The sequence below is a fragment of the Salmo salar genome, chromosome 18 (genome assembly GCF_965601325.2).
Source record: "Salmo salar chromosome 18, fSalSal1, whole genome shotgun sequence".
NCBI lineage: Eukaryota > Metazoa > Chordata > Actinopteri > Salmoniformes > Salmonidae > Salmo > Salmo salar.
Genome location: NC_138308.1, coordinates 48,421,113 through 48,448,602, shown reverse-complemented (window position 1 = coordinate 48,448,602; position 27,490 = coordinate 48,421,113).

Sequence of the window (27,490 nt, the reverse complement as noted above, 5' to 3'; positions counted from 1 at the left end):
TTTTTCTCACACATTATCCCCCCCACCCAAAAAGACAAAAACATAACAACCCAAACATTCACATAAAAAAAATACAAAATCAAGTCCTCACATTTCCAATAACAAAAATACATAGAAAGTGTAATATGCAGTCGCAGATAACTCATCGACTATTGCCAATAATCACTTAAAAGAAATGGAGAATATACAGATTTATAATTCCAATGCTTCTAGAATATCACCGGTTTGCAAAAACGAAACAGATCCCAAGTATCATGAAACTCCGGGGCATTCTTTTTCACTATGTAAGTACATTTTTTCAAGAGCCAGACTTGACGTTAATTATTTTAACCAATGACCAAATGACATACTTCCAGTGGAGAGCGATTGAACGTCTAGCTTGTAATAGACAGACGTCAACCATTTTCTTCTCTCTCCTATGTAAAGATATATTTCCTGGGTAAAGATTTAGGAGGCATAGTTTAGGGATTGGTGGTATTGGGGTAGAGGTAATCTCAGAGATATAGAGCAGTACTGAGCTCCAAAACTTTTGTGTTTCAGCACATTCCCACAGGCAATGATACAAGGTGCCTAAATGCGTACTACATTTAACACACACATTTGTGGAGCTTAATATGCTCTCATTATCCAATTGTATTGCAACAATCTCAGGCGGGTGTTTATTGTCTGTATCTGAGCTCTAGAGCATATCATACCCCAGTCCTCTGCTGAAATATCTTCCTGCATATCTTGTATCCACTGAAGTCTCTTACCGTCAGAGTTGTCTTGATGAATATCTACCATTTTCCCATGTAATGACGTCATTTGACACATATCATACACACACATCACATATCAACAGACAGTGTTTCTAAAGTGGACAAAGGAGGTTGTAGAGCTGATTGTCTGAGACTGGAAAAAAATAAAGCTACTCAATTGTAAGTATTTAAAAAAAAAATTATGGTAAGTTAAATCTTCCCTTTAGTTCTTCAAATGACATGAGCTCTTTGTCATTGTCTAAGTACATTACTTTAACAATACATTTTCTTGCCCATTTTTTAAAACCCCAAGTCATTTTGTTTTACCAGGTGTGAACTTGTCATCACCCCAAATTGGTGTAAATCTGGATAATACAGGGGATTTGCCCAGATATTGCTGTACTTCATGACATATAGTTAGTGTGTTTTTACACATAGGGATTAGTATTATTCTTCATTAGGGAGCAGAGTACAAATATCGATCCAAAGTTAAGCCTTTTGTGGATCGCATTTCCGTCTGCAGCCAGGGTAAGCATGGTTTCTTGGAGAAACCTAAAACATTGCAGCCCTAAGTTGTGCAGCCAAGTAATACCACTGTAGGTTTGGAAGTTGCAACCCCCCTCTGTCATAGGGCAAATAAAGAAGAGAAAGTCTTGGTTGGCTGTTGTTCCAGATACAATGTTAGAGTATCTGTCTGATCATTGCGGCCTTACGAGTGTTGACCCATTTAAAAACTTTACGTTGGCCTCAGAGAGAGAGATCACCGTGTCCTCCGGATCACCGGTGGTCCTCATGCAGGGTTCTGTGTTGTTTTTGGCAAAGTGTGCATAAAAGGCATTGAGTTCATCTGGTGGAGAGGCATCGTTGGGCAGTTCACAGCTGGGTATTCCTTTGTAATCCGTAATGGACTGTAGCCCCTGTCACATGTGTAGAAAGGATTCCACGTTGTTGTCCTTTGTCCTTTTGCCTGTTTGATAGCTCGACGGAGGTTGTACTTCTTGTACACATTCTTATACGTGTTTGTGTCCTCAGCCGTAGCCTCGGTGTTGGCTGCTGTGTGCAGTAGCCCTGTACTTTAGTTGTTTTTTTTACGCACCTCTGTGTGTTTTACGCACGGCGCCGATGCATTTCCTGATGAAGCTGGTGACGGAGGTAGTTAGTTCATCGATGCTATCGGCAGAGTCCTCGGAACATAATCCAGTCAGCGCTGGGCAAAGAGTGTCCTTCGTCATAGCCTCAGCTTCGCTAGACCATTTCTCTATTGAGCGCATCATGGGTACTTCCTGTTTGATTGCAAACAGGAAGCAGGAGCGTAGTGTCATGATCTGATTTGCCAAAGGGGGGGGGATGAGTGAGGGCCTTGTATGCTTGCTTGTGGGTTGATTAACAGTGGTCTAGGACTTTATCGGCCCGAGTGGCTAAGGGGACTTACATTTACATTTACATTTAAGTCATTTAGCAGACACTCTTATCCAGAGCGACTTACAAAATGGTGCATTCACCTTATGATATCCAGTGGAACAACCACTTTACAATAGTGCATCTAAATATTTTAAGGGGGGGGGGGGGGTTAGAATGATTACTTTATCCTATCCTAGGTATTCCTTAAAGAGGTGGGGTTTCAGGTGCCTCTGGAAGGTGGTGATTGACTCCGCTGTCCTGGCGTCGTGAGGGAGCTTGTTCCACCATTGGGGTGCCAGAGCAGCGAACAGTTTTGACTGGGCTGAGCGGGAACTGTGCTTCCTCAGAGGTAGGGGGGCCAGCAGGCCAGTGGTGGATGAACGCAGTGCCCTTGTTTGGGTGTAGGGCCTGATCAGAGCCTGAAGGTATGGAGGTGCCGTTCCCTTCACAGCTCCGTAGGCAATCACCATGGTCTTGTAGCGGATGCGAGCTTCAACTGGAAGCCAGTGGAGAGAGCGGAGGAGCGGGGTGACGTGAGATAACTTGGGAAGGTTGAACACCAGACGGGCTGCGGCGTTCTGGATGAGTTGTAGGGGTTTAATGGCACAGGCAGGGAGCCCAGCCAACAGCGAGTTGCAGTAATCCAGACGGGAGATGACAAGTGCCTGGATTAGGACCTGCGCCGATTCCTGTGTGAGGCAGGGTCGTACTCTGCGAATGTTGTGGAGCATGAACCTACAGGATCGGGTCATCGCCTTGATGTTAGTGGAGAACGACAGGGTGTTGTCCAGGATCACGCCAAGGTTCTTAGCACTCTGGGAGGAGGACACAAGCGAGTTGTCAACCGTGATGGCGAGATCATGGAACGGGCAGTCCTTCCCCGGGAGGAAGAGCAGCTCCGTCTTGCCGAGGTTCAGCTTGAGCTGGTGATCCGTCATCCACACTGATATGTCTGACAGACATGCAGAGATGCGATTCGCCGCCTGGTTATCAGAAGGGGGAAAGGAGAAGATTAATTGTGTGTCGTCTGCATAGCAATGATAGGAGAGACCATGTGAGGATATGACAGAGCCAAGTGACTTGGTGTATAGCGAGAATAGGAGAGGGCCTAGAACAGAGCCCTGGGGGACACCAGTGGTGAGAGCGCATGGTGCGGAGACAGATTCTCGCCACGCCACCTGGTAGGAGCGACCTGTCAGGTAGGACGCAATCCAAGCGTGGGCCGCGCCGGAGATGCCCAACTCGGAGAGGGTGGAGAGGAGGATCTGATGGTTCACAGTATCAAAAGCAGCAGATAGGTCTAGAAGTATGAGAGCAGAGGAGAGAGAGTTAGCTTTAGCAGTGCGGAGAGCCTCCGTGACACAGAGAAGAGCAGTCTCAGTTGAATGCCCAGTCTTGAAACCTGACTGATTAGGATCAAGAAGGTCATTCTGAGAGAGATAGCAGGAGAGCTGGCCAAGGACGGCACGTTCAAGAGTTTTGGAGAGAAAAGAAAGAAGGGATACTGGTCTGTAGTTGTTGACATCGGAGGGATCGAGTGTAGGTTTTTTCAGAAGGGGTGCAACTCTCGCTCTCTTGAAGACGGAAGGGACGTAGCCAGCGGTCAAGGATGAGTTGATGAGCGAGGTGAGGAAGGGGAGAAGGTCTCCGAAAATGGTCTGGAGAAGAGAGGAGGGGATAGGGTCAAGTGGGCAGGTTGTTGGGCGGCCGGCCGTCACAAGACGCGAGATTTCATCTGGAGAGAGAGGGGAGAAAGAGGTCAAAGCACAGGGTAGGGCAGTGTGAGCAGGACCAGCGGTGTCGTTTGACTTAGCAAACGAGGATCGGATATCGTCAACCTTCTTTTCAAAATGGTTGACGAAGTCATCCGCAGAGAGGGAGGAGGGGGGGGGGAGGGGAAGGAGGATTCAGGAGGGAGGAGAAGGTAGCAAAGAGCTTCCTAGGGTTAGAGGCAGATGCTTGGAATTTAGAGTGGTAGAAAGTGGCTTTAGCAGCAGAGACAGAAGAGGAGAATGTAGAGAGGAGTGAGTGAAAGGATGCCAGGTCCGCAGGGAGGCGAGTTTTCCTCCATTTCCGCTCGGCTGCCCGGAGCCCTGTTCTGTGAGCTCGTAGTGAGTCGTCGAGCCACGGAGCAGGAGGGGAGGACCGAGCCGGCCTGGAGGATAGGGGACAGAGAAAATCAAAGGATGCAGAAAGGGAGGAGAGGAGGGTTGAGGAGGCAGAATCAGGAGATAGGTTGGAGAAGGTTTGAGCAGAGGGAAGAGATGATAGGATGGAAGAGGAGAGAGTAGCGGGAGAGAGAGAGCGAAGGTTGGGACGGCGCAATACCATCCGAGTAGGGGCAGAGTGAGAAGTGTTGGATGAGAGCAAGAGGGAAAAGGATACAAGGTAAGGACTTGTTGATATAAGTTGGGCATCACATGTCTTAGTGAAAAGCAGCCTCCGGGTGCATGGTTTACCTGCTTGGTTATAGTCTCGCACAGTGCCAGCTTGTTATTTTTACATTTACATTTACATTTACGTCATTTAGCAGACACTCTTGTCCAGAGCGACTTACAAATTGGTGCATTCACCTTATGATATCCAGTGGAACAACCACTTTACAATAGTACATCTATATCTTTTTTTTAGGGGGGGGGGGGGGTAGAAGGATTACTTTATCCTATCCCAGGTATTCCTTAAAGAGGTGAGGTTTCAGGTGTCTACGGAAGGTGGTGATTGACTCCGCTGTCCTGGCGTCGTGAGGGAGCTTGTTCCATCATTGGGGTGCCAGAGCAGCGAACAGTTTTGACTGGGCTGAGCGGGAACTGTGCTTCAACAGAGGTAGGGGGGCCAGCAGGCCAGAGGTGGATGAACGCAGTGCCCTTGTTTGGGTGTAGGGCCTGATCAGAGCCTGAAGGTACGGAGGTGCCGTTCCCCTCACAGCTCCGTTGGCAAGCACCATGGTCCTGTAGCAGATGCAAGCTTCAACTGGAAGCCAGTGGAGTGTGCGGAAGAGCGGGGTGACGTGAGAGAACTTGGGAAGGTTGAACACCAGATGGGCTGCGGCGTTCTGGATGAGTTGTAGTGGTTTAATGGCACAGGCAGGGAGCCCCGCCAACAGGGAGTTGCAGTAATCCAGACGGGAGATGACAAGTGCCTGGATTAGGACCTGCGCCGCTTCCTGTGTAAGGCAGGGTCGTCCTCTACGAATGTTGTATAGCATGAACCTACAGGATCGGGTCACCACTTTGATGTTAGCGGAGAACGACAGGGTGTTGTCCAGGGTCACGCCGAGGCTCTTAGCACCCTGGGAGGAGGACACAATGGAGTTGTCCACCGTGATGGCGATTTTTCTTTTCCAGAGGTAGAATGTACACTGCTCAAAAAAATAAAGGGAACACTTAAACATCACAATGTAACTCCAAGTCAATCACACTTCTGTGAAATCAAACTGTCCACTTAGGAAGCAACACTGATTGACAATAAATTTCACATGCTGTTGTGCAAATGGAATAGACAACAGGTGGAAATTATAGGCAATTAGCAAGACACCCCCAATAAAGGAGTGGTTCTGCAGGTGGTAACCACAGACCACTTCTCAGTTCCTATGCTTCCTGGCTGATGTTTTGGTCACTTTTGAATGCTGGCGGTGCTTTCACTCTAGTGGTAGCATGAGACGGAGTCTACAACCCACACAAGTGGCTCAGGTAGTGCAGCTCATCCAGGATGGCACATCAATGCGAGCTGTGGCAAGAAGGTTTGCTGTGTCTGTCAGCGCAGTGTCCAGAGCATGGAGGCGCTACCAGGAGACAGGCCAGTACATCAGGAGACGTGGAGGAGGCCGTAGGAGGGCAACAACCCAGCAGCAGGACCGCTACCTCCGCCTTTGTGCAAGGAGGAGCAGGAGAAGCACTGCCAGAGCCCTACAGAATGACCTCCAGCAGGCCACAAATGTGCATGTGTCTGCTCAAACGGACAGAAACAGACTCCATGAGGGTGGTATGAGGGCCCGACGTCCACAGGTGGGGGTTGTGCTTACAGTCCAACACCGTGCAGGACGTTTGGCATTTGCCAGAGAACACCAAGATTACCATTGGCGCCCTGTGCTCTTCACAGATGAAAGCAGGTTCACACTGAGCATGTGACAGACGTGACAGAGTCTGGAGACGCCGTGGAGAACGTTCTGCTGCCTGCAACATCCTCCAGCATGACCGGTTTGGTGGTGGGTCAGTCATGGTGTGGGGTAGCATTTCTTTGGGGGGCCGCACAGCCCTCCATGTGCTCGCCAGAGGTAGCCTGACTGCCATTAGGTACCGAGATGAGATCCTCAGACCCCTTGTGAGACCATATGCTGGTGCAGTTGGCCCTGGGTTCCTCCTAATGCAAGACAATGCTAGACCTCATGTGGCTGGAGTGTGTCAGCAGTTCCTGCAAGAGGAAGGCATTGATGCTATGGACTGGCCCACCCGTTCCCCAGACCTGAATCCAATTGAGCACATCTGGGACATCATGTCTCGCTCCATCCACCAACGCCACGTTGCACCACAGACTGTCCAGGAGTTGGCAGATGCTTTAGTCCAGGTCTGGGAGGAGATCCCTCAGGAGACCATCTGGCACCTCATCAGGAGCATGCCCAGGCGCTGTAGGGAGGTCATACAGGCACGCGGAGGCCACACACACTACTGAGCCTCATTTTGACTTGTTTTAAGGACATTACATCAAAGTTGGATCAGCTTGTAGTGTGGTTTTCCACTTTAATTTTGAGTGTGACTCCAAATCCAGACCTCCATGGGTTGATAAATTGGATTTCCATTGATTATTTTTGTGTGATTTTGTTGTCAGCACATTCAACTATGTAAAGAAAAAAGTATTTAATAAGATTATTTCTTTCATTCAGATCTAGGATGTGTTGTTTAAGTGTTCCCTTTATTTTTTTGAGCAGTATATATAACAGTCACGATAATAACTGAAAACTCCCTCGGTAGGTAAAAGGGTCGGTATTTCACCATCAGGTATTCCCAGACGGGTGAACAATGGGTAGAGACACAACTGCGCTGCAGTCAACACACCATTTGCTCTTCACGAAGAGGCATACCTCTCCCCCTCTCGATTTTCCTGACTCCAATGTCCTGTCTACTCTGTAAATGGAGAATCCATCCAGTTAGATAGCCATGGGGAAGGGGGGTATCTTGTCCGAAAGACATGTTTTGGAAAAACTGAGAATATTGCAGTTTTCGAGGGTCCGGTTGATAGGAAATCCATGATCGGATGGAGGGAAATGGTGGCTGGTTTTACCTTCGCCTCAGTCTCACCAGGAAGCTCGCTCTTCTGCCTCTTTTTTGCCTCCATTTTCTCTTGGACAGTAGAGCGGGCGTCCTGTACACAAAGAGCCCAGTGCAGATGAGTTGAATTGAGGTTAGTAACTACCGAATCTGAGCAAAAGTTTTTAATCGATCAGAAGAAATGATAGCTGATACAGATACAGATAAAAGCCAAGAGAATCATAGAAGAATTGTGTCGGAGCACGCAAGACAGATCAGAATATAGATACAGAAACAACATAACACAATAAACCCTTTACATCAGAGATCACTATGGGATGCAGGAAACAAGGAGTCACAGTAAAGGGCATTGGCCCATTGTAACACGTGGGAGATTGGAGTTGTTTTGTCTCTGACACCTGAAGACTCTCTGATCTCCAGGGACGGTTTTACTCTTCACACCTCAGTGTTGGTGGTAATGAAACAACACGACAACACTGCACTGTGTGTATGTGTGTATGGTTTGTGTTTGCGTGTGTGTGGTGTGTTCGTATGTGGGTGTTTGTGTGTGTGATTTTGTGTGTTTTTGTTTGTGTGTCCCCGTGTGTGTGCGTGCATGTGTGCATGCGTGTGTGTGATTGTCTGTTTGTCATTGTGTGTGTGTGTGTGTGTGTGTGTGTGTGTGTGTGTGTGTGTGTGTGTGTGTGTGTGTGTGTGTGTGTGTGCTTTATCAGGGCTCCATTTTTAATCCTAGCTGAGAGACTATAGTGTAGTCCATCTCCTATCAGGGCTCCATGTTTAATCCTGGCTGAGAGACTATAGTTGTAGTCCATCTCCTATCAGGGCTCCATGTTTAATCCTGGCTGAGAGACTATAGTTGTAGTCCATCTCCTATCAGGGATCCAAGTTTAATCCTGGCTGAGAGACTATAGTTGTAGTCCATCTCCTGTTCCCAGCGTCAGTGGTGGGTTTGTTTAGGCCTGCTGTGCTAAACCAAGCAATCAGAGCCGGGGTTATAAGACTAGGGGCTCTATTTTAACAAACCTAACGCAATAGTAAAAATAATTCCATCCTGTTCATCTGAGCGCAAGCGAGCTCATTTAAGGACAGGTCAATTTGAACATTGGTAGTTTCTGTAGTCCAAATATAGATTGATCCATTTATTAACAATACTGGTCAGATGTTCTCATGTGGACTTTTGTACCAAAACAGTACCAAAATTCATTTGAGGTCAACACTACGTGCAAAATACTGTAGCCTACCTTCTAACCAGGGTAAAGTCCCAGCTGTAACCTACCTTCTAACCAGGGTAAAGTCCCAGCTGTAACCTACCTTCTAACCAGGGTAAAGACCCAGCTGTAACCTACCTTCTAACCAGGGTAAAGTCCCAGCTGTAACCTTCTAACCAGGGTAAAGTCCCAGCTGTAACCTACCTTCTAACCAGGGTAATGTCCCAACTGTAACCTACCTTCTAACCAGGGTAAAGACCCAGCTGTAATCTACCTTCTAACCAGGGTACAGTCCCAGCTGTAACCTACCTTCTAACCAGGGTAAAGTCTCAGCTGTAATATACCTTCTAACCAGGGTAAAGTCCCAGCTGTAACCTACCTTCTAACCAAGGTAAAGTCCCAGCTGTAACCTACCTTCTAACCAGGGTAAAGTCCCAGCTGTAACCTACCTTCTAACCAGGGTAAAGACCCAGCTGTAACCTACCTTCTAACCAGGGTAATGTCCCAACTGTAACCTACCTTCTAACCAGGGTAAAGACCCAGCTGTAATCTACCTTCTAACCAGGGTACAGTCCCAGCTGTAACCTACCTTCTAACCAGGGTAAAGTCTCAGCTGTAATATACCTTCTAACCAGGGTAAAGTCCCAGCTGTAACCTACCTTCTAACCAAGGTAAAGTCCCAGCTGTAACCTACCTTCTAACCAGGGTAAAGTCCCAGCTGTAACCTACCTTCTAACCAGGGTAAAGACCCAGCTGTAACCTACCTTCTAACCAGGGTAAAGTCCCAGCTGTAACCTTCTAACCAGGGTAAAGTCCCAACTGTAACCTACCTTCTAACCAGGGTAAAGACCCAGCTGTAACCTACCTTCTAACCAGGGTAAAGACCCAGCTGTAACCTTCTAACCAGGGTAAAGTCCCAGCTGTAACCTACCTTCTAACCAGGGTACAGTCCCAGCTGTAACCTACCTTCTAACCAGGGTAAAGACCCAGCTGTAACCGACCTTCTAACCTGGGTAAACCAGGGGAAACAAAAAGATAATTACTTGAATCATTGGAAAGAATTTACAAAACAACAGAGGAAACTAGAATGCTATTTCGCCCTAAAGAAAGACCGCTGAAGGCAGACCTGGCTCTCAAGAGAAGACTGCCCACAAGAGAGAACACTGCCCAAAAAATGAGGTGGAAACTGAGCTGAACTTCCTAACCTCCTGCCAAATGTATGACCATATTAGAGACACATATTTCCCTCAGATTACACAGACGCACAAAGAATTCGAATACAAATCACAGCAGCAAGACAAGGGCAACTATTGAAGAACAAACACCATTGTAAATACAACCTATATTTATGTTTATTTTCCCTTTTTTACTTTAACTATTTTGAACATAATTACAACACTGTATACAGACATAATATGTCATTCGAAATGTATTTATTATTTTGGAACTTTTGAGAGTGTAATATTTACTGTTAATTCTTGCTTATTTCACTTTTTTGTTTATTATCTATTTCACTTGCTTTGGAAATATAAACAAATATTTCCCATGCCAATAAAGCCACTAAAATTGTGAACTGAGACAGAGAGAGAGAGAGACTTTATGGATGCAGCAGCATGCCAGTCACTCGTGTGATATCCCAGAAGACACACGGTCCAACAGTACCACACTTCAAAGTCTGGACGGACTTCTGAGGAAGATCCTTAGTCTTTGAACTGGCAGAGAGGTCAGTCACATGGTTGGCCTGTGTCCTCTCTCATCACACACATCTACGTGGAATTACAGGTGCTGGGTAGCGTTTGTGTGTGTGTGTGTGTGTGTGTGTGTGTGTGTGTGTGTGTGTGTGTGTGTGTGTGTGTGTGTGTGTGTGTGTGTGTGTGTGTGTGTGTGTGTGGGTCAGACTCCCCAGCCACCACCATCTCCTCTGACGCTGTTATCTACTCCATATGGGGAGACTGGAGGCTGTTATCTACTCTATATGGGGAGACTAGAGGCTGTTATCTACTCTATATGGGGAGACTGGAGACTGGAGGCTGTTATCTACTCTATATGGGGAGACTGGAGGCTGTTATCTACTCTATATGGGGAGACTGGAGGCTGTTATCTACTCTATATGGGGAGACTGGAGACTGGAGGCTGTTATCTACTCTATATGGGGAGACTGGAGGCTGTTATCTACTCTATATGGGGAGACTGGAGGCTGGAGGCTGTTATCTACTCTATATGGGGAGACTGGAGGCTGTTAACTACTCTATATGGGGAGACTGGAGACTGGAGGCTGTTATCTACTCCATATGGGGAGACTAGAGGCTGTTATCTACTCTATATGGGGGGCCTGGAGGCTGGAGGCTGTTATCTACTCTATATGGGGAGACTGGAGACTGTTGTCTACTCTATATGGGGAGACTGGAGGCTGTTATCTACTCTATATGGGGAGCCTGGAGGCTGGAGGCTGTTATCTACTCTATATGGGGAGACTGGAGGCTGTTATCTACTCTATATGGGGAGACTGGAGACGGTTATCTACTCTATATGGGGAGACTGGAGCTGTTATCTACTCTATATGGGGAGACTGGAGGCTGGAGGCTGTTATCTACTCTATATGGGAAGACTGGAGACTGTTATGAGGAGACTGGAGACTGGAGGCTGTTATCTACTCTATATGGGGAGACTGGAGGCTGGAGGCTGTTATCTACTCTATATGGGGAGACTGGAGGCTGGAGGCTGTTATCTACTCTATATGGGGAGACTGGAGACTGTTATCTACTCTATATGGGGAGATGGAGCCTGTTATCTACTCTTTATGGGGAGACTGGAGACTGTTATCTACTCTATATGGGGAGTCTGGAGGCTGTTATCTACTCTATATGGGGAGACTGGAGGCTGGAGACTGTTATCTACTCTATATGTGGAGACTGGAGGCTGTTATCTACTCTATATGGGGAGACTGGAGACTGTTATCTACTCTATATGGGGAGACTGGAGGCTGTTATCTACTCTATATGGGGAGACTGGAGGCTGTTATCTACTCTATATGGGGAGACTGGAGGCTGGAGGCTGTTATCTACTCCATATGGGGAGACTGGAGACTGGAGTCTGTTATCTACTCTATATGGGGAGACTAGAGGCTGTTATCTACTCTATATGGGGAGACTGGAGCCTGGAGGCTGTTATCTACTCTATATGGGGAGACTGGAGGCTGTTATCTACTCTATATGGGGAGGCTGTTATCTACTCTATATGGGGAGACTGGAGGCTGGAGGCTGTTATCTACTCTATATGGGGAGACTGGAGGCTGTTATCTACTCTATATGGGGAGACTGGAGGCTGTTATCTACTCTATATGGGGAGACTGGAGGCTGGAGTCTGTTATCTACTCTATATGGGGAGACTGGAGGCTGTTATCTACTCTATATGGGGAGACTGGAGGCTGTTATCTACTCTATATGGGGAGACTGGAGGCTGTTAACTACTCTATATGGGGAGACTGGAGGCTGGAGGCTGTTATCTACTCTATATGGGGAGGCTGGAGGCCGTTATCTACTCTATATGGGGAGACTGGAGGCTGTTATCTACTCTATATGGGGAGACTGTAGGCTGGAGGCAGTTATCTACTCTATATGAGGAGACTGGAGGCTGCAGGCTGTTATCTACTCTATATAGGGAGACTGGAGGCTGGAGGCTGTTATCTACTCTATATGGGGAGGCTGGAGACTGGAGGCTGTTATCTACTCTATATGGTGAGACTGGAGGTTGTTATCTACTCTATATGGGGAGACTGGAGTCTGTTATCTACTCTATATGGGGAGACTGGAGGCTGTTATCTACTCTATATGGGGAGACTGGAGGCTGTTATCTACTATATATGGGGAGGCTGGAGACTGGAGGCTGTTATCTACTCTATATGGGGAGACTGGAGGCTGTTATCTACTCTATATGGGGAGACTGGAGGCTGGAGGCTGTTATCTACTCTATATGGGGAGACTGGAGGATGTTAACTACTCTATATGGGGAGACTGGAGGCTGGAGGCTGTTATCTACTCCATATGGGGAGACTGGAGACTGGAGGCTGTTATCTACTCTATATGGGGAGACTAGAGTCTGTTATCTACTCTATATGGGGGGCCTGGAGGCTGGAGGCTGTTATCTACTCTATATGGGGAGACTGGAGACTGTTGTCTACTCTATATGGGGAGACTGGAGGCTGTTATCTACTCTATATGGGGAGCCTGGAGGCTGGAGGCTGTTATCTACTCTATATGGGGAGACTGGAGGCTGTTATCTACCCTATATGGGGAGACTGGAGACGGTTATCTACTCTATATGGGGAGACTGGAGCTGTTATCTACTCTATATGGGGAGACTGGAGGCTGGAGGCTGTTATCTACTCTACATGGGAAGACTGGAGACTGTTATGGGGAGACTGGAGACTGGAGGCTGTTATCTACTCTATATGGGGAGACTGGAGGCTGGAGGCTGTTATCTACTCTATATGGTGAGACTGGAGGCTGTTATCTACTCTATATGGGGAGACTGGAGGCTGTTATCTACTCTATATGGGGAGACTGGAGGCTGGAGGCTGTTATCTACTCTATATGGGGAGACTGGAGGCAGTTATCTGCTCTATATGGGAAGCCTGGAGGCTGTTATCTTCTCTATATGGGGAGACTGGAGGCTGGAGGCTGTTATCTACTCTATATGGTGAGACTGGAGGCTGTTATCTACTCTATATGGGGAGACTGGAGGCTGTTATCTACTCTATATGGGGAGACTGGAGGCTGGAGGCTGTTATCTACTGTATATGGGGAGACTGGAGGCTGTTATCTACTCTATATGGGGAGACTGGAGGCTGTTATCTACTCTATATGGGGAGACTGGAGACTGTTATCTACTCTATATGGGGAGACTGGAGGCTGTTATCTACTCTATATGGGGAGACTGGAGGCTGTTATCTACTCTATATGGGGAGACTGGAGGCTGGAGGCTGTTATCTACTCCATATGGGGAGACTGGAGACTGGAGTCTGTTATCTACTCTATATGGGGAGACTAGAGGCTGTTATCTACTCTATATGGGGAGACTGGAGCCTGGAGGCTGTTATCTACTCTATATGGGGAGACTGGAGGCTGTTATCTAATCTATATGGGGAGGCTGTTATCTACTCTATATGGGGAGACTGGAGGCTGGAGGCTGTTATCTACTATATATGGGGAGACTGGAGGCTGGAGGCTGTTATCTACTCTATATGGGGAGACTGTAGGCTGTTATCTACTCTATATGGGGGGCCTGGAGGCTGGAGGCTGTTATCTACTCTATATGGGGAGACTGGAGACTGTTGTCTACTCTATATGGGGAGACTGGAGGCTGTTATCTACTCTATATGGGGAGCCTGGAGGCTGGAGGCTGTTATCTACTCTATATGGGGAGACTGGAGGCTGTTATCTACTCTATATGGGGAGACTGGAGACGGTTATCTACTCTATATGGGGAGACTGGAGCTGTTATCTACTCTATATGGGGAGACTGGTGGCTGGAGGCTGTTATCTACTCTACATGGGAAGACTGGAGACTGTTATGGGGAGACTGGAGACTGGAGGCAGTTATCTACTCTATATGGGGAGACTGGAGGCTGGAGGCTGTTATCTACTCTATATGGGGAGACTGGAGACTGTTATCTACTCTATATGGGGAGATGGAGCCTGTTATCTACTCTTTATGGGGAGACTGGAGACTGTTATCTACTCTATATGGGGAGTCTGGAGGCTGTTATCTACTCTATATGGGGAGACTGGAGGCTGGAGACTGTTATCTACTCTATATGTGGAGACTGGAGGCTGTTATCTACTCTATATGGGGAGACTGGAGACTGTTATCTACTCTATATGGGGAGACTGGAGGCTGTTATCTACTCTATATGGGGAGACTGGAGGCTGTTATCTACTCTATATGGGGAGACTGGAGGCTGGAGGCTGTTATCTACTCCATATGGGGAGACTGGAGACTGAAGTCTGTTATCTACTCTATATGGGGAGACTAGAGGCTGTTATCTACTCTATATGGGGAGACTGGAGCCTGGAGGATGTTATCTACTCTATATGGGGAGACTGGAGGCTGTTATCTACTCTATATGGGAAGGCTGTTATCTACTCTATATGGGGAGACTGGAGGCTGGAGGCTGTTATCTACTCTATATGGGGAGACTGGAGGCTGTTATCTACTCTATATGGGGAGACTGGAGGCTGTTATCTACTCTATATGGGGAGACTGGAGACTGTTGTCTACTCTATATGGGGAGACTGGAGGCTGTTATCTACTCTATATGGGGAGCCTGGAGGCTGGAGGCTGTTATCTACTCTATATGGGGAGACTGGAGGCTGTTATCTACTCTATATGGGGAGACTGGAGACGGTTATCTACTCTATATGGGGAGACTGGAGCTGTTATCTACTCTATATGGGGAGACTGGAGGCTGGAGGCTGTTATCTACTCTATATGGGAAGACTGGAGACTGTTATGAGGAGACTGGAGACTGGAGGCTGTTATCTACTCTATATGGGGAGACTGGAGGCTGGAGGCTGTTATCTACTCTATATGGGGAGACTGGAGGCTGGAGGCTGTTATCTACTCTATATGGGGAGACTGGAGACTGTTATCTACTCTATATGGGGAGATGGAGCCTGTTATCTACTCTTTATGGGGAGACTGGAGACTGTTATCTACTCTATATGGGGAGTCTGGAGGCTGTTATCTACTCTATATGGGGAGACTGGAGGCTGGAGACTGTTATCTACTCTATATGTGGAGACTGGAGGCTGTTATCTACTCTATATGGGGAGACTGGAGACTGTTATCTACTCTATATGGGGAGACTGGAGGCTGTTATCTACTCTATATGGGGAGACTGGAGGCTGTTATCTACTCTATATGGGGAGACTGGAGGCTGGAGGCTGTTATCTACTCCATATGGGGAGACTGGAGACTGGAGTCTGTTATCTACTCTATATGGGGAGACTAGAGGCTGTTATCTACTCTATATGGGGAGACTGGAGCCTGGAGGCTGTTATCTACTCTATATGGGGAGACTGGAGGCTGTTATCTACTCTATATGGGGAGGCTGTTATCTACTCTATATGGGGAGACTGGAGGCTGGAGGCTGTTATCTACTCTATATGGGGAGACTGGAGGCTGTTATCTACTCTATATGGGGAGACTGGAGGCTGTTATCTACTCTATATGGGGAGACTGGAGGCTGGAGTCTGTTATCTACTCTATATGGGGAGACTGGAGGCTGTTATCTACTCTATATGGGGAGACTGGAGGCTGTTATCTACTCTATATGGGGAGACTGGAGGCTGTTAACTACTCTATATGGGGAGACTGGAGGCTGGAGGCTGTTATCTACTCTATATGGGGAGGCTGGAGGCCGTTATCTACTCTATATGGGGAGACTGGAGGCTGTTATCTACTCTATATGGGGAGACTGTAGGCTGGAGGCAGTTATCTACTCTATATGAGGAGACTGGAGGCTGCAGGCTGTTATCTACTCTATATAGGGAGACTGGAGGCTGGAGGCTGTTATCTACTCTATATGGGGAGGCTGGAGACTGGAGGCTGTTATCTACTCTATATGGTGAGACTGGAGGTTGTTATCTACTCTATATGGGGAGACTGGAGTCTGTTATCTACTCTATATGGGGAGACTGGAGGCTGTTATCTACTCTATATGGGGAGACTGGAGGCTGTTATCTACTATATATGGGGAGGCTGGAGACTGGAGGCTGTTATCTACTCTATATGGGGAGACTGGAGGCTGTTATCTACTCTATATGGGGAGACTGGAGGCTGGAGGCTGTTATCTACTCTATATGGGGAGACTGGAGGATGTTAACTACTCTATATGGGGAGACTGGAGGCTGGAGGCTGTTATCTACTCCATATGGGGAGACTGGAGACTGGAGGCTGTTATCTACTCTATATGGGGAGACTAGAGTCTGTTATCTACTCTATATGGGGGGCCTGGAGGCTGGAGGCTGTTATCTACTCTATATGGGGAGACTGGAGACTGTTGTCTACTCTATATGGGGAGACTGGAGGCTGTTATCTACTCTATATGGGGAGCCTGGAGGCTGGAGGCTGTTATCTACTCTATATGGGGAGACTGGAGGCTGTTATCTACCCTATATGGGGAGACTGGAGACGGTTATCTACTCTATATGGGGAGACTGGAGCTGTTATCTACTCTATATGGGGAGACTGGAGGCTGGAGGCTGTTATCTACTCTACATGGGAAGACTGGAGACTGTTATGGGGAGACTGGAGACTGGAGGCTGTTATCTACTCTATATGGGGAGACTGGAGGCTGGAGGCTGTTATCTACTCTATATGGTGAGACTGGAGGCTGTTATCTACTCTATATGGGGAGACTGGAGGCTGTTATCTACTCTATATGGGGAGACTGGAGGCTGGAGGCTGTTATCTACTCTATATGGGGAGACTGGAGGCAGTTATCTGCTCTATATGGGAAGCCTGGAGGCTGTTATCTTCTCTATATGGGGAGACTGGAGGCTGGAGGCTGTTATCTACTCTATATGGTGAGACTGGAGGCTGTTATCTACTCTATATGGGGAGACTGGAGGCTGTTATCTACTCTATATGGGGAGACTGGAGGCTGGAGGCTGTTATCTACTGTATATGGGGAGACTGGAGGCTGTTATCTACTCTATATGGGGAGACTGGAGGCTGTTATCTACTCTATATGGGGAGACTGGAGACTGTTATCTACTCTATATGGGGAGACTGGAGGCTGTTATCTACTCTATATGGGGAGACTGGAGGCTGTTATCTACTCTATATGGGGAGACTGGAGGCTGGAGGCTGTTATCTACTCCATATGGGGAGACTGGAGACTGGAGTCTGTTATCTACTCTATATGGGGAGACTAGAGGCTGTTATCTACTCTATATGGGGAGACTGGAGCCTGGAGGCTGTTATCTACTCTATATGGGGAGACTGGAGGCTGTTATCTAATCTATATGGGGAGGCTGTTATCTACTCTATATGGGGAGACTGGAGGCTGGAGGCTGTTATCTACTATATATGGGGAGACTGGAGGCTGGAGGCTGTTATCTACTCTATATGGGGAGACTGTAGGCTGTTATCTACTCTATATGGGGGGCCTGGAGGCTGGAGGCTGTTATCTACTCTATATGGGGAGACTGGAGACTGTTGTCTACTCTATATGGGGAGACTGGAGGCTGTTATCTACTCTATATGGGGAGCCTGGAGGCTGGAGGCTGTTATCTACTCTATATGGGGAGACTGGAGGCTGTTATCTACTCTATATGGGGAGACTGGAGACGGTTATCTACTCTATATGGGGAGACTGGAGCTGTTATCTACTCTATATGGGGAGACTGGTGGCTGGAGGCTGTTATCTACTCTACATGGGAAGACTGGAGACTGTTATGGGGAGACTGGAGACTGGAGGCAGTTATCTACTCTATATGGGGAGACTGGAGGCTGGAGGCTGTTATCTACTCTATATGGGGAGACTGGAGACTGTTATCTACTCTATATGGGGAGATGGAGCCTGTTATCTACTCTTTATGGGGAGACTGGAGACTGTTATCTACTCTATATGGGGAGTCTGGAGGCTGTTATCTACTCTATATGGGGAGACTGGAGGCTGGAGACTGTTATCTACTCTATATGTGGAGACTGGAGGCTGTTATCTACTCTATATGGGGAGACTGGAGACTGTTATCTACTCTATATGGGGAGACTGGAGGCTGTTATCTACTCTATATGGGGAGACTGGAGGCTGTTATCTACTCTATATGGGGAGACTGGAGGCTGGAGGCTGTTATCTACTCCATATGGGGAGACTGGAGACTGAAGTCTGTTATCTACTCTATATGGGGAGACTAGAGGCTGTTATCTACTCTATATGGGGAGACTGGAGCCTGGAGGATGTTATCTACTCTATATGGGGAGACTGGAGGCTGTTATCTACTCTATATGGGAAGGCTGTTATCTACTCTATATGGGGAGACTGGAGGCTGGAGGCTGTTATCTACTCTATATGGGGAGACTGGAGGCTGTTATCTACTCTATATGGGGAGACTGGAGGCTGTTATCTACTCTATATGGGGAGACTGGAGGCTGGAGTCTGTTATCTACTCTATATGGGGAGACTGGAGGCTGTTATCTACTCTATATGGGGAGACTGGAGGCTGTTATCTACTCTATATGGGGAGACTGGAGGCTGTTAACTACTCTATATGGGGAGACTGGAGGCTGGAGGCTGTTATCTACTCTATATGGGGAGGCTGGAGGCCGTTATCTACTCTATATGGGGAGACTGGAGGCTGTTAACTACTCTATATGGGGAGACTGTAGGCTGGAGGCAGTTATCTACTCTATATGAGGAGACTGGAGGCTGCAGGCTGTTATCTACTCTATATAGGGAGACTGGAGGCTGGAGGCTGTTATCTACTCTATACGGGGAGGCTGGAGACTGGAGGCTGTTATCTACTCTATATGGTGTGACTGGAGGTTGTTATCTACTCTATATGGGGAGACTGGAGTCTGTTATCTACTCTATATGGGGAGACTGGAGGCTGTTATCTACTATATATGGGGAGGCTGGAGACTGGAGGCTGGAGGCAGTTATCTACTCTATATGGGGAGACTGGAGGCAGTTATCTGCTCTATATGGGAAGCCTGGAGGCTGTTATCTTCTCTATATGGGGAGACTGGAGGCTGGAGGCTGTTATCTACTCTATATGGTGAGACTGGAGGCTGTTATCTACTCTATATGGGGAGACTGGAGGCTGTTATCTCCTCTATATGGGGAGACTGGAGGCTGGAGGCTGTTATCTACTGTATATGGGGAGACTGGAGGCTGTTATCTACTCTATATGGGGAGACTGGAGGCTGTTATCTACTCTATATGGGGAGACTGGAGACTGTTATCTACTCTATATGGGGAGACTGGAGGCTGTTATCTACTCTATATGGGGAGACTGGAGGCTGTTATCTACTCTATATGGGGAGACTGGAGGCTGGAGGCTGTTATCTACTCCATATGGGGAGACTGGAGACTGGAGTCTGTTATCTACTCTATATGGGGAGACTAGAGGCTGTTATCTACTCTATATGGGGAGACTGGAGCCTGGAGGCTGTTATCTACTCTATATGGGGAGACTGGAGGCTGTTATCTAATCTATATGGGGAGGCTGTTATCTACTCTATATGGGGAGACTGGAGGCTGGAGGCTGTTATCTACTATATATGGGGAGACTGGAGGCTGTTATCTACTCTATATGGGGAGACTGGAGGCTGTTATCTACTCTATATGGGGAGACTGGAGGCTGGAGTCTGTTATCTACTCTATATGGGGAGACTGGAGGCTGTTATCTACTCTATATGGGGAGACTGGAGGCTGTTATCTACTCTATATGGGGAGACTGGAGGCTGTTAACTACTCTATATGGGGAGACTGGAGGCTGGAGGCTGTTATCTACTCTATATGGGGAGGCTGGAGGCCGTTATCTACTCTATATGGGGAGACTGGAGGCTGTTATCTACTCTATATGGGGAGACTGTAGGCTGGAGGCAGTTATCTACTCTATATGAGGAGACTGGAGGCTGCAGGCTGTTATCTACTCTATATGGGGAGACTGGAGCCTGGAGGCTGTTATCTACTCTATATGGGGAGGCTGGAGACTGGAGGCTGTTATCTACTCTATATGGTGAGACTGGAGGTTGTTATCTACTCTATATGGGGAGACTGGAGGCTGGAGGCTGTTATCTACTCCATATGGGGAGACTGGAGACTGAAGTCTGTTATCTACTCTATATGGGGAGACTAGAGGCTGTTATCTACTCTATATGGGGAGACTGGAGCCTGGAGGATGTTATCTACTCTATATGGGGAGACTGGAGGCTGTTATCTACTCTATATGGGAAGGCTGTTATCTACTCTATATGGGGAGACTGGAGGCTGGAGGCTGTTATCTACTCTATATGGGGAGACTGGAGGCTGTTATCTACTCTATATGGGGAGACTGGAGGCTGTTATCTACTCTATATGGGGAGACTGGAGGCTGGAGTCTGTTATCTACTCTATATGGGGAGACTGGAGGCTGTTATCTACTCTATATGGGGAGACTGGAGGCTGTTATCTACTCTATATGGGGAGACTGGAGGCTGTTAACTACTCTATATGGGGAGACTGGAGGCTGGAGGCTGTTATCTACTCTATATGGGGAGGCTGGAGGCCGTTATCTACTCTATATGGGGAGACTGGAGGCTGTTAACTACTCTATATGGGGAGACTGTAGGCTGGAGGCAGTTATCTACTCTATATGAGGAGACTGGAGGCTGCAGGCTGTTATCTACTCTATATAGGGAGACTGGAGGCTGGAGGCTGTTATCTACTCTATACGGGGAGGCTGGAGACTGGAGGCTGTTATCTACTCTATATGGTGTGACTGGAGGTTGTTATCTACTCTATATGGGGAGACTGGAGTCTGTTATCTACTCTATATGGGGAGACTGGAGGCTGTTATCTACTATATATGGGGAGGCTGGAGACTGGAGGCTGGAGGCAGTTATCTACTCTATATGGGGAGACTGGAGGCAGTTATCTGCTCTATATGGGAAGCCTGGAGGCTGTTATCTTCTCTATATGGGGAGACTGGAGGCTGGAGGCTGTTATCTACTCTATATGGTGAGACTGGAGGCTGTTATCTACTCTATATGGGGAGACTGGAGGCTGTTATCTACTCTATATGGGGAGACTGGAGGCTGGAGGCTGTTATCTACTGTATATGGGGAGACTGGAGGCTGTTATCTACTCTATATGGGGAGACTGGAGGCTGTTATCTACTCTATATGGGGAGACTGGAGACTGTTATCTACTCTATATGGGGAGACTGGAGGCTGTTATCTACTCTATATGGGGAGACTGGAGGCTGTTATCTACTCTATATGGGGAGACTGGAGGCTGGAGGCTGTTATCTACTCCATATGGGGAGACTGGAGACTGGAGTCTGTTATCTACTCTATATGGGGAGACTAGAGGCTGTTATCTACTCTATATGGGGAGACTGGAGCCTGGAGGCTGTTATCTACTCTATATGGGGAGACTGGAGGCTGTTATCTAATCTATATGGGGAGGCTGTTATCTACTCTATATGGGGAGACTGGAGGCTGGAGGCTGTTATCTACTATATATGGGGAGACTGGAGGCTGTTATCTACTCTATATGGGGAGACTGGAGGCTGTTATCTACTCTATATGGGGAGACTGGAGGCTGGAGTCTGTTATCTACTCTATATGGGGAGACTGGAGGCTGTTATCTACTCTATATGGGGAGACTGGAGGCTGTTATCTACTCTATATGGGGAGACTGGAGGCTGTTAACTACTCTATATGGGGAGACTGGAGGCTGGAGGCTGTTATCTACTCTATATGGGGAGGCTGGAGGCCGTTATCTACTCTATATGGGGAGACTGGAGGCTGTTATCTACTCTATATGGGGAGACTGTAGGCTGGAGGCAGTTATCTACTCTATATGAGGAGACTGGAGGCTGCAGGCTGTTATCTACTCTATATGGGGAGACTGGAGCCTGGAGGCTGTTATCTACTCTATATGGGGAGGCTGGAGACTGGAGGCTGTTATCTACTCTATATGGTGAGACTGGAGGTTGTTATCTACTCTATATGGGGAGACTGGAGTCTGTTATCTACTCTATATGGGGAGACTGGACGCTGTTATCTACTCTATATGGGGAGACTGGAGGCTGTTATCTACTCTATATGGGGAGTCTGGAGGCTGGAGGCTGTTATCTACTCTATATGGGGAGGCTGGAGACTGGAGGCTGGAGGCAGTTATCTACTCTATATGGGGAGACTGGAGGCAGTTATCTACTCTATATGGGGAGACTGGAGGCTGGAGGCTGTTATCTACTCTATATGGTGAGACTGGAGGCTGTTATCTACTCTATATGGGGAGACTGGAGGCTGTTAACTACTCTATATGGGGAGACTGTAGGCTGGAGGCTGTTATCTACTGTATATGGGGACTGGAGGCTGTTATCTACTCTATATGGGGAGACTGGAGGCTGTTAACTACTCTATATGGGGAGACTGGAGGCTGGAGGCTGTTATCTACTCTATATGGGGAGACTGGAGACTGTTATCTACTCTATATGGGGAGATGGAGCCTGTTATCTACTCTTTATGGGGAGACTGGAGACTGTTATCTACTCTATATGGGGAGTCTGGAGGCTGTTATCTACTCTATATGGGGAGACTGGAGGCTGGAGACTGTTACTACTCTATATGTGGAGACTGGAGGCTGTTATCTACTCTATATGGGGAGACTGGAGGCTGTTATCTACTCTATATGGGGAGACTGGAGGCTGGAGACTGTTACTACTCTATATGTGGAGACTGGAGGCTGTTATCTACTCTATATGGGGAGACTGGAGACTGTTATCTACTCTATATGGGGAGACTGGAGGCTGTTATCTACTCTATATGGGGAGACTGGAGGCTGTTATCTACTCTATATGGGGAGACTGGAGGCTGGAGGCTGTTATCTACTCCATATGGGGAGACTGGAGACTGGAGTCTGTTATCTACTCTATATGGGGAGACTAGAGGCTGTTATCTACTCTATATGGGGAGACTGGAGCCTGGAGGCTGTTATCTACTCTATATGGGGAGACTGGAGGCTGTTATCTACTCTATATGGGGAGGCTGTTATCTACTCTATATGGGGAGACTGGAGGCTGGAGGCTGTTATCTACTCTATATGGGGAGACTGGAGGCTGTTATCTACTCTATATGGGGAGACTGGAGGCTGTTATATACTCTATATGGGGAGACTGGAGGCTGGAGTCTGTTATCTACTCTATATGGGGAGACTGGAGGCTGTTATCTACTCTATATGGGGAGACTGGAGGCTGTTATCTACTCTATATGGGGAGACTGGAGGCTGTTAACTACTCTATATGGGGAGACTGGAGGCTGGAGGCTGTTATCTACTCTATATGGGGAGGCTGGAGGCCGTTATCTACTCTATATGGGGAGACTGGAGGCTGTTATCTACTCTATATGGGGAGACTGTAGGCTGGAGGCAGTTATCTACTCTATATGGGGAGACTGGAGGCTGTTAACTACTCTATATGGGGAGACTGGAGGCTGGAGGCTGTTATCTACTCTATATGGGGAGGCTGGAGGCCGTTATCTACTCTATATGGGGAGACTGGAGGCTGTTATCTACTCTATATGGGGAGACTGTAGGCTGGAGGCAGTTATCTACTCTATATGAGGAGACTGGAGGCTGCAGGCTGTTATCTACTCTATATAGGGAGACTGGAGGCTGGAGGCTGTTATCTACTCTATACGGGGAGGCTGGAGACTGGAGGCTGTTATCTACTCTATATGGTGTGACTGGAGGTTGTTATCTACTCTATATGGGGAGACTGGAGTCTGTTATCTACTCTATATGGGGAGACTGGAGGCTGTTATCTACTATATATGGGGAGGCTGGAGACTGGAGGCTGGAGGCAGTTATCTACTCTATATGGGGAGACTGGAGGCAGTTATCTGCTCTATATGGGAAGCCTGGAGGCTGTTATCTTCTCTATATGGGGAGACTGGAGGCTGGAGGCTGTTATCTACTCTATATGGTGAGACTGGAGGCTGTTATCTACTCTATATGGGGAGACTGGAGGCTGTTATCTACTCTATATGGGGAGACTGGAGGCTGGAGGCTGTTATCTACTGTATATGGGGAGACTGGAGGCTGTTATCTACTCTATATGGGGAGACTGGAGGCTGTTATCTACTCTATATGGGGAGACTGGAGACTGTTATCTACTCTATATGGGGAGACTGGAGGCTGTTATCTACTCTATATGGGGAGACTGGAGGCTGTTATCTACTCTATATGGGGAGACTGGAGGCTGGAGGCTGTTATCTACTCCATATGGGGAGACTGGAGACTGGAGTCTGTTATCTACTCTATATGGGGAGACTAGAGGCTGTTATCTACTCTATATGGGGAGACTGGAGCCTGGAGGCTGTTATCTACTCTATATGGGGAGACTGGAGGCTGTTATCTAATCTATATGGGGAGGCTGTTATCTACTCTATATGGGGAGACTGGAGGCTGGAGGCTGTTATCTACTATATATGGGGAGACTGGAGGCTGGAGGCTGTTATCTACTCTATATGGGGAGACTGTAGGCTGTTATCTACTCTATATGGGGGGCCTGGAGGCTGGAGGCTGTTATCTACTCTATATGGGGAGACTGGAGACTGTTGTCTACTCTATATGGGGAGACTGGAGGCTGTTATCTACTCTATATGGGGAGCCTGGAGGCTGGAGGCTGTTATCTACTCTATATGGGGAGACTGGAGGCTGTTATCTACTCTATATGGGGAGACTGGAGACGGTTATCTACTCTATATGGGGAGACTGGAGCTGTTATCTACTCTATATGGGGAGACTGGTGGCTGGAGGCTGTTATCTACTCTACATGGGAAGACTGGAGACTGTTATGGGGAGACTGGAGACTGGAGGCAGTTATCTACTCTATATGGGGAGACTGGAGGCTGGAGGCTGTTATCTACTCTATATGGGGAGACTGGAGACTGTTATCTACTCTATATGGGGAGATGGAGCCTGTTATCTACTCTTTATGGGGAGACTGGACACTGTTATCTACTCTATATGGGGAGTCTGGAGGCTGTTATCTACTCTATATGGGGAGACTGGAGGCTGGAGACTGTTATCTACTCTATATGTGGAGACTGGAGGCTGTTATCTACTCTATATGGGGAGACTGGAGACTGTTATCTACTCTATATGGGGAGACTGGAGGCTGTTATCTACTCTATATGGGGAGACTGGAGGCTGGAGGCTGTTATCTACTCCATATGGGGAGACTGGAGACTGAAGTCTGTTATCTACTCTATATGGGGAGACTAGAGGCTGTTATCTACTCTATATGGGGAGACTGGAGCCTGGAGGATGTTATCTACTCTATATGGGGAGACTGGAGGCTGTAATCTACTCTATATGGGAAGGCTGTTATCTACTCTATATGGGGAGACTGGAGGCTGGAGGCTGTTATCTACTCTATATGGGGAGACTGGAGGCTGTTATCTACTCTATATGGGGAGACTGGAGGCTGTTATCTACTCTATATGGGGAGACTGGAGGCTGGAGTCTGTGATCTACTCTATATGGGGAGACTGGAGGCTGTTATCTACTCTATATGGGGAGACTGGAGGCTGTTATCTACTCTATATGGGGAGACTGGAGGCTGTTAACTACTCTATATGGGGAGACTGGAGGCTGGAGGCTGTTATCTACTCTATATGGGGAGGCTGGAGGCCGTTATCTACTCTATATGGGGAGACTGGAGGCTGTTAACTACTCTATATGGGGAGACTGTAGGCTGGAGGCAGTTATCTACTCTATATGAGGAGACTGGAGGCTGCAGGCTGTTATCTACTCTATATAGGGAGACTGGAGGCTGGAGGCTGTTATCTACTCTATACGGGGAGGCTGGAGACTGGAGGCTGTTATCTACTCTATATGGTGTGACTGGAGGTTGTTATCTACTCTATATGGGGAGACTGGAGTCTGTTATCTACTCTATATGGGGAGACTGGAGGCTGTTATCTACTATATATGGGGAGGCTGGAGACTGGAGGCTGGAGGCAGTTATCTACTCTATATGGGGAGACTGGAGGCAGTTATCTGCTCTATATGGGAAGCCTGGAGGCTGTTATCTTCTCTATATGGGGAGACTGGAGGCTGGAGGCTGTTATCTACTCTATATGGTGAGACTGGAGGCTGTTATCTACTCTATATGGGGAGACTGGAGGCTGTTATCTACTCTATATGGGGAGACTGGAGGCTGGAGGCTGTTATCTACTGTATATGGGGAGACTGGAGGCTGTTATCTACTCTATATGGGGAGACTGGAGGCTGTTATCTACTCTATATGGGGAGACTGGAGACTGTTATCTACTCTATATGGGGAGACTGGAGGCTGTTATCTACTCTATATGGGGAGACTGGAGGCTGTTATCTACTCTATATGGGGAGACTGGAGGCTGGAGACTGTTATCTACTCCATATGGGGAGACTGGAGACTGGAGTCTGTTATCTACTCTATATGGGGAGACTAGAGGCTGTTATCTACTCTATATGGGGAGACTGGAGCCTGGAGGCTGTTATCTACTCTATATGGGGAGACTGGAGGCTGTTATCTAATCTATATGGGGAGGCTGTTATCTACTCTATATGGGGAGACTGGAGGCTGGAGGCTGTTATCTACTATATATGGGGAGACTGGAGGCTGTTATCTACTCTATATGGGGAGACTGGAGGCTGTTATCTACTCTATATGGGGAGACTGGAGGCTGGAGTCTGTTATCTACTCTATATGGGGAGACTGGAGGCTGTTATCTACTCTATATGGGGAGACTGGAGGCTGTTATCTACTCTATATGGGGAGACTGGAGGCTGTTAACTACTCTATATGGGGAGACTGGAGGCTGGAGGCTGTTACCTACTCTATATGGGGAGGCTGGAGGCCGTTATCTACTCTATATGGGGAGACTGGAGGCTGTTATCTACTCTATATGGGGAGACTGTAGGCTGGAGGCAGTTATCTACTCTATATGAGGAGACTGGAGGCTGCAGGCTGTTATCTACTCTATATGGGGAGACTGGAGCCTGGAGGCTGTTATCTACTCTATATGGGGAGGCTGGAGACTGGAGGCTGTTATCTACTCTATATGGGGAGACTGGAGGCTGTTATCTACTCCATATGGGGAGACTGGAGACTGA